General features: G+C 33.7%; 1 pseudogene; it reads left to right on the top strand.

Annotated features, from left to right (window-relative positions):
• Positions 1 to 2,666: 2,666 nt before the first annotated feature.
• Positions 2,667 to 2,763, top strand: LOC122096703 (annotated as a pseudogene).
• The last annotated feature ends 6,793 nt before the right edge of the window (positions 2,764 to 9,556 follow it).

Here is a 9,556-nt window from a genome sequence, read left to right as displayed (position 1 = left end):
CAACTTCCTGATAGTCATTCTGTTAAGCTATCTATTAATACTTTGAAAGGTTTATATACATTCCATGGAGTTTCAATCCTGCATATTCTTGAACTGATGTCAGCTTATATTTCCACAATTCATTCATCTGCAACAACAGTTTGCAAGACTGGAGACGTGAAGCACCTAAACATGATTTATTCTCACCCATTTGGAAGATTAATCTTTAGTCAAAAAGAAAGTTAAAAATGGATTAGAATGTATTCCTAACTATGAATTTTTATAAATGGCTTTGTACAATCGTGTGATTCTTTTGTTTTACATGGAATAATATTTTCTACTACCTATAAGTTTTGGAAAAAGAAAAAAATTAAAATTTATTCCTAGAGAGGAATATGATAGAAATTGAAGACAGATATTATGTGTGTCATATCTCTGATGAGTACCCATATTCAAGACTTAAAGTAATATTTCTTACTATGTTAGACAGAGGGAAAACATAAAATAACATATGATAAGGCAAATATTTGTGATTTTTTAAAATGTACCTTATTAAATGATGAAATTTATTAGGTAACGTTTGGGTTGAAATTTAGGAGGCTGATCTATTTAACACACTTCTGGAAGGCCCTTACTGAAAAACACAAATTGTGGGTGGTACTATTTCTACACTTTAATGAATGGTTGAACATGTTTGGCATTAGTGCTGTGTAAATAATTCAACTCTATTGTAACTTGCTCCCTATACTTGAAAAACTTGTAATGTCACTAAGTATCATCAATTTCTCAAATGTTATTTTGGCGAATACGATTTCAAAAAGTTTATTTGAAAAGGAATACACTTTCAGGAGATTAAATTTAGGTTATCATTGGTTTGAGAGTGACATTTTTATACCACAAAACCATGTTGTACTGAAGTCCCAGTGTTTGAAGCACTCCTTAGTGCTTCAAATGTTTTTCTGAATTACATTTGAGCTATAGGTCCAGATTTCGGGGCTTTGGTAGACCAATTATGGATCTATCCTTCCAGGAACTATTTTTTGGCCCACTTATGTTGGAATAAAATCTTTCGTTAATCATAGGTGAGGGGTATTAAAAATAATCTTATGACACTTTGTGAACTTGTTCACTCATATGGGATGGTCATCTGTAAGTTGAATGTTTAAATTACAGTACTTTCTCTCAAATTTTGCGATCTCATCATTCATTTTAAGTAGCCTTGCATTTCACAATTACTTTCTGCTAATTCCTGCATCTCAAGGAATTGGGGCCCTGAAATATAGGAAAAGTGAAATTGAGATGGGTCTTCAATTACTTTGTGTTGATATGTTGCTTGGGCCATGGTGAGAAGTCTTGCCCCTGTTATCTGATGATGCAGGTAGGAATGCTTCACAAATATGGAGAAAACCAGTTTGGGACAAGCGAGTTAAACAATAAACAGAGCAGCAGAGTAAAATCCATTATAGATTAGAGGAAAAAATTGTTTTTTACCATGTGGATTCAGAAGACCAAGAACAGTTAGAATGTATCACAAGTTTATACTAAAAACATTGCACTGATACTTTTTATAGTCTAATATATATATTAAACCTAATTATTTATATTCAAATTCTATTTATTGGAATAAATAAATATCAATTTATTTGTCAAATTGTCAACTAATTCTAGTAAGTTTCATTGTGTGAAATATAAAATCAGTACATATAAATATAAAATATATAACTATATATAATATAATTAAAAGGCACACGTTTTGCATTGTTCTGTTGTAGTTACTGTATTAAAGGCAACTCTGTTTTAAAGTATTATTCCATTATCTCTACCTCAGTGTTTGATAGAGTTAGACCTAAAGCTTTACCATTTGTAGATTTACAGCATGGAGGCAAGAGGAAACACTGTGATTAAAACATTATCAATTCAATGTCTAATAACGAGGAGAAACATATGCACTTCTCCTGCAACTATGAAAATATTTGGTGATAAAAAGGCAGTAGTGTAAGTTCCTGCCTGGTTGGATGGTAGACAGGCCAGGACATTAAGTTTTCATGCATACGAACAATTTTTTCACCTTCTTGGCTTTAGCTACTTTTGAAATGGAGGTATAATAAAGGTATTATATTTTGATAAAATACCTTCTAGTCTGAACAGTTCTATTTGAACTGTTCATCTCTCTATGATCCCTTGTAACCAAGATTAGCTTTGTTCTAGTAAGACAATCTATGCTTTCAGGGTAAGATATTCTGGTTGGTCTGTTCCCACATGGAAGAAGGGTAAAGGCTCAGGTAGACATTTGTTCCAGTAACACCTCATTTGGGAAAATGTCAGCTGAAGAAGTTTAGAAGTAGCTCTTAAGGAACGCTTACTTTGAATCCATTAGGTCCACAAAGCTAATTCAGTTGGATAAATAAGTACTTGAAAACGCCATCACCTTTGGACCTATCTATAAATAATTGAGAGTATGATCAAATTCCAAATAAAAAGAATTAAGATAGTCATTGACAAAAAAATTTGCAAATGTGAGCAATCAACTGATCAATATAATTTTTCCACTATTCACAGAATTTTAGGGAAATAAGATCGATAGCATTGTTAGGAACAATAAGGTTTCCTTGTTACAAGTAGGCACCCATAGATATAAGCCTGTATAATGATTGCATCATTAACTACTTAAATTTAGAGGATACTACATGCTTCAGCAGCATGTATACTCAAATTACAATACAGAGATTAACATGGCACTTGCACAAGGATAATATGAAAATGTGAGAAGTATTCCATATTATTCATCCTTCAGATGCAAGAAATGAAAAACAGTTATTAAAAAGTTGATTACAAAATTACAAGTGTAACAATACACGTAATTCATAGAATTAAATTTAGTTTGACATCAGTGTATTAAATCTTCACCTCACAAAGGCGTTTACATAGCATAAACTTTACAAATCTTTTCAAATTAGACAACATTGTCATTTTATCACAAAGAAAAATAATATTAAGTCCTAGAAAAAAAAGGAAGCAAACTGTTTCTATATGGAATGCAATTGGAAAAGACACATTAGTGAACCTATATGTTATAAAATAATGTAGAATTCAAAGAATATCTAGGAGAAAATAAAATAAATTATGAACATTTTGCAAACATAGAATATAGTATATTTTAAAATATACTTTTTCAGACAAGCACCAGAAATATTTTAGTTTCTGTACTACTCATTTCAACAGGTAAATTAAAATTATTTCTGATTAAAAAATCACAAACTCTGAAGAAAATATTATACATGTATACAAAAACTATTGAATACATTTTGACATCCAAGGCAGGCAATTCACTTGGAAGAATTCCGCAGAATCCATGAATTTTTATAGGAAAATATTAGTGCTGCCGGGCACTGGTGGCTCATGCCTATAATCCTAGCTACACAGGAGGCTGAGATCTGAGGATCATGGTTAAAAGCCAGCCTGGGAAGGAAAGTCTGTGGCACTCTTATCTCAAATAAACCAGTAGAAAACTGGAAGTGGAGCTGTGTCTCAAGTAGTAGAGTGCTAACCTTGAGCTGAAGAGCACAAGGGATATCTGGGATAGCTCCCAGGCCCTGAGTTCAAGCTCCATGACCGACCAAAAAAATATATTGCTCTTATTTCATTGTGAAAATATTTTGTAGGGACACAAAAGATGGACTTGCATTTTTGAAATTTAAGAAACTTAACCCGACCATTAGGACTTCATTGAACAATTTGTACAGCCTTCCATAACTTCATAGAGGTAGTGATACATACTTATCCTTTTGGCAATATCAAATACGGTTTCTTCTATGTTGTTCTTCAGGCCTGGTTTTATATAATGGTTCAACAGAAGGTGATCCAGCGTACCTTTGCTATCTCAATTCTCAGCAGCAAGATGTAAGGGTGTCACGAGTTCTTTAGTTTGGGGAAGTGGCGCTGTGGCTCAACCAGTAGAGTACTCGCCTTGAGTTGAAGAGCACAGGGACAGCACCCAAGCCCAGAGCTCAAGCCCCACAACCGACAAAAAAAAACCCACAACACCAACAAAAAACAAACAAACAAAAATATTTGGGCTGGGAAGGTGGCTCAGTGGTAGAGCACTTCCCTTGCATGCATGAGGCCCTAGGTTTTATTCCTCAGCACCACATAAGCAGAAAAAAAAGCCAGAAATGGTGCTGTGGCTCAAGTGGTAGAGCACTAGCCTTGAGCTGAAGAGCTGAGGGACAGCGTCCAGGCCCAGAGTTCAGGGCCCACGACCAGACCAAAAAAAATTTTAAAAAAAGAGTCCTTTATTTTGGGCATTGGTATCTGTATCATGATGAAGTAAGAAAGAAGCCACTCTGGTATTATTCCACGTATATGCACTGTGCAGCGGTGTCCAGTCATCTACAGGTATTGCATGTGCCGATTGAGACACCCACTCACTGACAATGTCCAAGTGTCCACTGTAGGCTTCTCAAAGAGGGTTATACTCATCATCATCCCTACTATTAACATGAGTGGCCTTTTGGGAAAGAAGTCTCCGCACTGCAGTAAGCTGAATATTTTTGGCAGCCCAATGAAGAGATTTGCTTGGATCCTTCTCCAATTTTTTTTCTTGCAATTGATACCATTCCTTACTTTTTCATCTTGTTCCCCATATTCCTAAGAATTGCCTAACCAGAGACTTTGAGTGCCAGTGGGAATGAGGTGTCCATGTATTTCCCTAATAGTTCCCATTGGTTGAACTAGTCAGAAATACCCAGTGAATTTTCTGCATCTGTTTATTCATCATGATTTATTTTCTCTTTTTCCAATTTTACTATTCGAAATTATTCTAACTGGAGAGTAGGGAGTTGATGGAGAGCAGCAGAAAGATGTTCCTCCATATTCAAATGTACACACTGAAAATGAGGACCTGTTATGTCTACATGTTTAGCTTATTCTAGGAATGAGAAAAGAGGAAATAATGCCTTTTATATAAATGATTTGGGAAATGGCAGAGCAAAAAGTGAAATGATGCAACCAAAAATATAAAAGCAAAATAAATTAGGATAATTATGGAGCAATCATATTGTCTATGAGAACCAAGAAAGGGAGAAAGAAAGAGAGAGACAGATGTGTAATGACCTAGCTAGCCACAAAATCCATGCCTCTGATCAATTTATAGAGCAAAGAAAAATTTATTTTTAAAAGAGATGGAAATAGAATTTATGTATTTACTTGAAATTAGTAAATACATTTTAGTAGCCTACGTAAAGAGATATAACTTTGACCAAATTACAGACAATAAACTAAATCCTTGATAATTCTAGTAACAGATTTGACTGAAATCAGTTGAATCATACTTTTCCTGTACAATGAAGGAATAAGAAGGTAGTAAAGCAGCTAGAGAAGGCAGGGAGATTTTGTCTTGACAAAACTTTTTGGAAATTGGTATTGAGGATTTCTTACTGGTGATGCATTTGCACTTGAAGCATGATTCTGAAGTATTGCTTGCTGTTTCTGAACTATTGATTTGATCATTATATTCTCCAAGAAAAAAAATGAGAATTGATAGTTAAGGACTACTAATACATTTTGGCCTTCTCACTAAGCACTTTCAATCATCAAAATCACATGAAGACAATAGACAGGCCTACTTTTTAGATGAAAACAAGTGTCTTTGAAAAAACAAGGAATGTATGTAGTCATGCAAAGGACTTCTATTTTACCAATGCCTCATACATTTTACTAATGTTGGGTACCAATAAATAATGGATCTATTAGAATGCACTTAAAGCTCATATGTTCAATAGTGAGTTCTCTTACACTATGTCATGGTATTTTTGTGTATGATTTTAAGAATAAATTTACATTACTAACTTTCTGACAGGACAGTATCATCACTGTACATCTTGCTTCTATACTCTCATTTTAAAATTACTATCTAAGTATGGGCATTAGATAACTATAGAGGAAAAAGTAGAAGCTACACTGATGGCTTATGTCTTTAATAGTAGTTAATCAGAAAGATGAAATCTGAGGATTGTGGTTTGAAAGCAGACCAAGAAAAAAAAGTCCATTAGAATCTGATTTGAAAGTAACCAGCAAAAGCTAGAAATGGAGCTGTGGTACAAGCAGTAAAATGCTAGCCTTGAGAAAACTGAAACAAAAACTAAATTCTGGGACAAAGCCAGGCCCTGAGTTCAAGCCCTAGGATTAGCACCAAACAAATGAATTAATTAATAGGGTAATTAATTAATTAAAAATAAATTAAGTGGTCACATGTGGAGAGGCAGGTAAAATGCAACATGCGTGGTAATGGTTTATGTATTATTTTTTAATAAGGCATATTATCATTTGTCGTAATCACTAATATTTTATTTGGATTTTTTGTACAATAAACCCTGAATTTAACATGCATGTATATGTGTGTGTACATGTGTGAACATGTATGTATGTGTATATGTGTGCGTGTGCTGTTGCAATGTTGCTTGCCAATGTGGACAGGGTGAGGCTGAAAAAAGCTAACTGTGTTGCAATGTTTTTATTTATTAGTGTTCTGTCATGTCATTTCAGTGGAACCACACTTCTGTAAATATTATTTGTTTAATAATAATGTCATCATAATCAAAGCATTTACAATATTAATTTAGAAAAAGAGACCGCTTTCAGCTCTTATTGTATGTTAGGTAAGAAGATACAGACATAATTAGTTAGTAAGTTATTGCTGTAAGATGATTGTCAGTACAAAATACGTATTTGACCTCTTAAATTGGTTATACTTTTAAGATACACTCATGGAGTGATTTGGCCGACTTGACAAAACAGATATTACTCTCTGGTTATTCTTGTGAAACACAAGTTGGATAAACTCTTTCCGGATTTCTGTTGAAAATCATTTTCTTTGCAATATTATATCTGTTCTCATTAAGAGAACCCATATTACGTTTGAATATCCCGTCTTATTTATTGAAAATAAGTATTGTGGAGATGCTTGTTAGATATTCCTTTCAAAAACGAACAAACAAAAAACATGTGTCATGTCCAGATTGTGGATGCATTTGAAGGTGTTTTGTACATGCACAGGGATCTTTACTAATGGCTCTTTTGTGTGTAACTATGGCTACTTTAACAAATAAGGCTTTTTGAATATCTTTTCCAATATACATAACATCCCAGAGCAAGTCTTGCAATTTCTGAAAATCCTTTGAATATTTTAGTATTATTTCAGTTCATTGACTGTAGAGCCAAAATTTCTGAAATAAATATTGTTAAGATCTGAAAATGTAAGTGGGTATATACGCTTTTTTATGCTTTATTTTATGAAAACCCAGTTTTTATGAAAGTAAATGGAATAGAATAAAAGAATGTAAGTGAGTTGGGTAAGCTAATTATTAGTATAACTTTGTTTTCTATTAACAGTCCATTGAATGTAGATGATGCAGTTAAATTATTTCCTCTGTACTTCAGTTAGTTTTAGAATCTTTATAGTTATGAGTGAACTTTTAGCATAAATAATGGATTTTTAAAATGATTAGGACTAACCTTGTGTTTTGTGTCCTAATCCCAAAAAAATGAGTTATTTTTAAGTGTTAATAGTTTATCATTATCATTATCACAGGGAATCATTATCATTATCATAGGGAATTAAAAATGCAGTAGTATTCATGTCTTTTTAAACCAATTGTTTTCACAAGTTGGAGAGTCTTTAATTCATACTTAGGTCTTGGTGTCTATGATTTTCAACCTCTCGTTCCTAATATTAATAATAGGTAAGACTGCATTTTTGGGTATATGAAAGTTCAATATTTAGCTGGGGTCAAAAGTGATTTTTATATCAGTCTTTCTTTAATAACATTTTAAATTAGTACATTTCTCTCAAAATGTTGTGTATAAAAGGAATCAAAATACTTCTAATGGTAAACAATTGAGGTGAGCTACAATTGTGGAAACGATTGCTCTAAATACCTGCAGTCTGTTTCCATCAGGAATTGGGCAGGTCATTCTTTCAGTAAGACTGTGTTAACCAGAGATGGGGTCCCCAGGCAGTGCAGTGTTGAGTGAAGGGATAAAATATGATTTCTACTATTTTGAGCTAGAAATCAAGAATGTTATAGTTTAGCAGTTCCTTTCACCAGGGAGGTATAAATTGATTATGAACTTGGAGTTTTCATATTATTTTCTTTTTTGTTGTTGTTGGTCATGGGGCTTGAACTCTGGGCTTGGGTGCTGTCCCTGCGCTCTTCCACTCAAGGCGAGCGCTCTACCACTCAAGCCGAGTGCTCTACCACTTGGACCACAGTGCCACTTCCAGTTTACTAGTAGTTTATTAGAGATAAGAGTCTCACAGTCTGTCCTGCCCGAGCTGGCTTTGAAACACAATCCTCAGATCTCAACCTCCTGAGTAGCTAGCGTTATAAGTGTGAGCCACCGGTGTTCGGCTTAGTTACCTATTAAGTGAAATATTATTAGAGTGTGCACAATAATTTTGGGGAATTTTCCTAGAATTAGTAGACTGAGTGCTGGTAGTTATAAAATAGAATGAGGTTATTTCATATGGTAGGAATGGAAAGCAGGCTAACACTTACCGTGTGTGCAATGTTGTACTAGTAATTCCAACTCTGAAGACTTAAATATCATCACCTTAGAATTAAAAATAGAAGTAATTCCACTTTATGGAATTATTGTGAGGATGAAATTAGATACCAAAGGTAAAGTACTTGGAAAACAATCAGAGTTTGATACTTTCTACCTGTTATTTTATCATGTGTATATTCTAATATTTTTACTGTGATTTTTATATTGTGTCTATTTAGGGTACAAAAAGTGATGTATTGATATTCATTGCGTTGTTCACTTTTCTGTCATTATGAGGAAAATACCTGAAAAGAAAATTTCTGAGAAGGAATTATCATATTGACTCATGGTTTAAGATCAGATGTCTCCATTGTTTTTAATCATATTTTTATTAAATAGTTGTACGGATGGTTTTCCATTCAACGAATCAGTTTATAAGTACAATGGATCTTTACATAACTTTCTCACATCCTTCCAAACCTCAACCCACTTTCAATTTTTCTAGTTTCATACTATCTGCATTAAATATTATGGCTTCACTCTCTACTTCCATAAGTCTCTTTATTTCTTCCCTTTGACTTCCCCTCACATTTTACAAGTCATAGTCTCCTGGTATTCATTTTGTTGGATTAAAAGTTGAATTTTATAAGAAATTACACCTGTTAAATACTCCTCTGCAAATAGCATGCTTCCATTAATACTGTTGTTTAACTTGCATAAAATTCTGGCTTCTAAATATGCATCCTTTTTGTGTCTGGCTGTGATTTCGTTTACTTAACATAATTTTAGATCTAACCATTTCTTTGCAAATGTTGTAACAGTCTTTATAATGGATGGGTGCAATCCAATTTTGTATATGTGCAACACTTTCTGCAACCATCCCTCTGCTAAAGTGCATCTGGGCTGTTTCCATAAATTCTCTACAGTGAATAGTGCAGTAGTGAACATGATTGTGAGAATGATTTTACTCTAACCTTTCGGAAGAATTCATCACTATTTTTCTGGGAGGAATCCTCTAGCCAATTTTCCAGAA

Source organism: Dipodomys spectabilis, unplaced genomic scaffold (genome assembly GCF_019054845.1).
Source record: "Dipodomys spectabilis isolate Male_0828 unplaced genomic scaffold, ASM1905484v1 ptg000386l, whole genome shotgun sequence".
Lineage (NCBI taxonomy): Eukaryota > Metazoa > Chordata > Mammalia > Rodentia > Heteromyidae > Dipodomys > Dipodomys spectabilis.
This window is presented reverse-complemented; position numbering and strand designations above follow the sequence as displayed.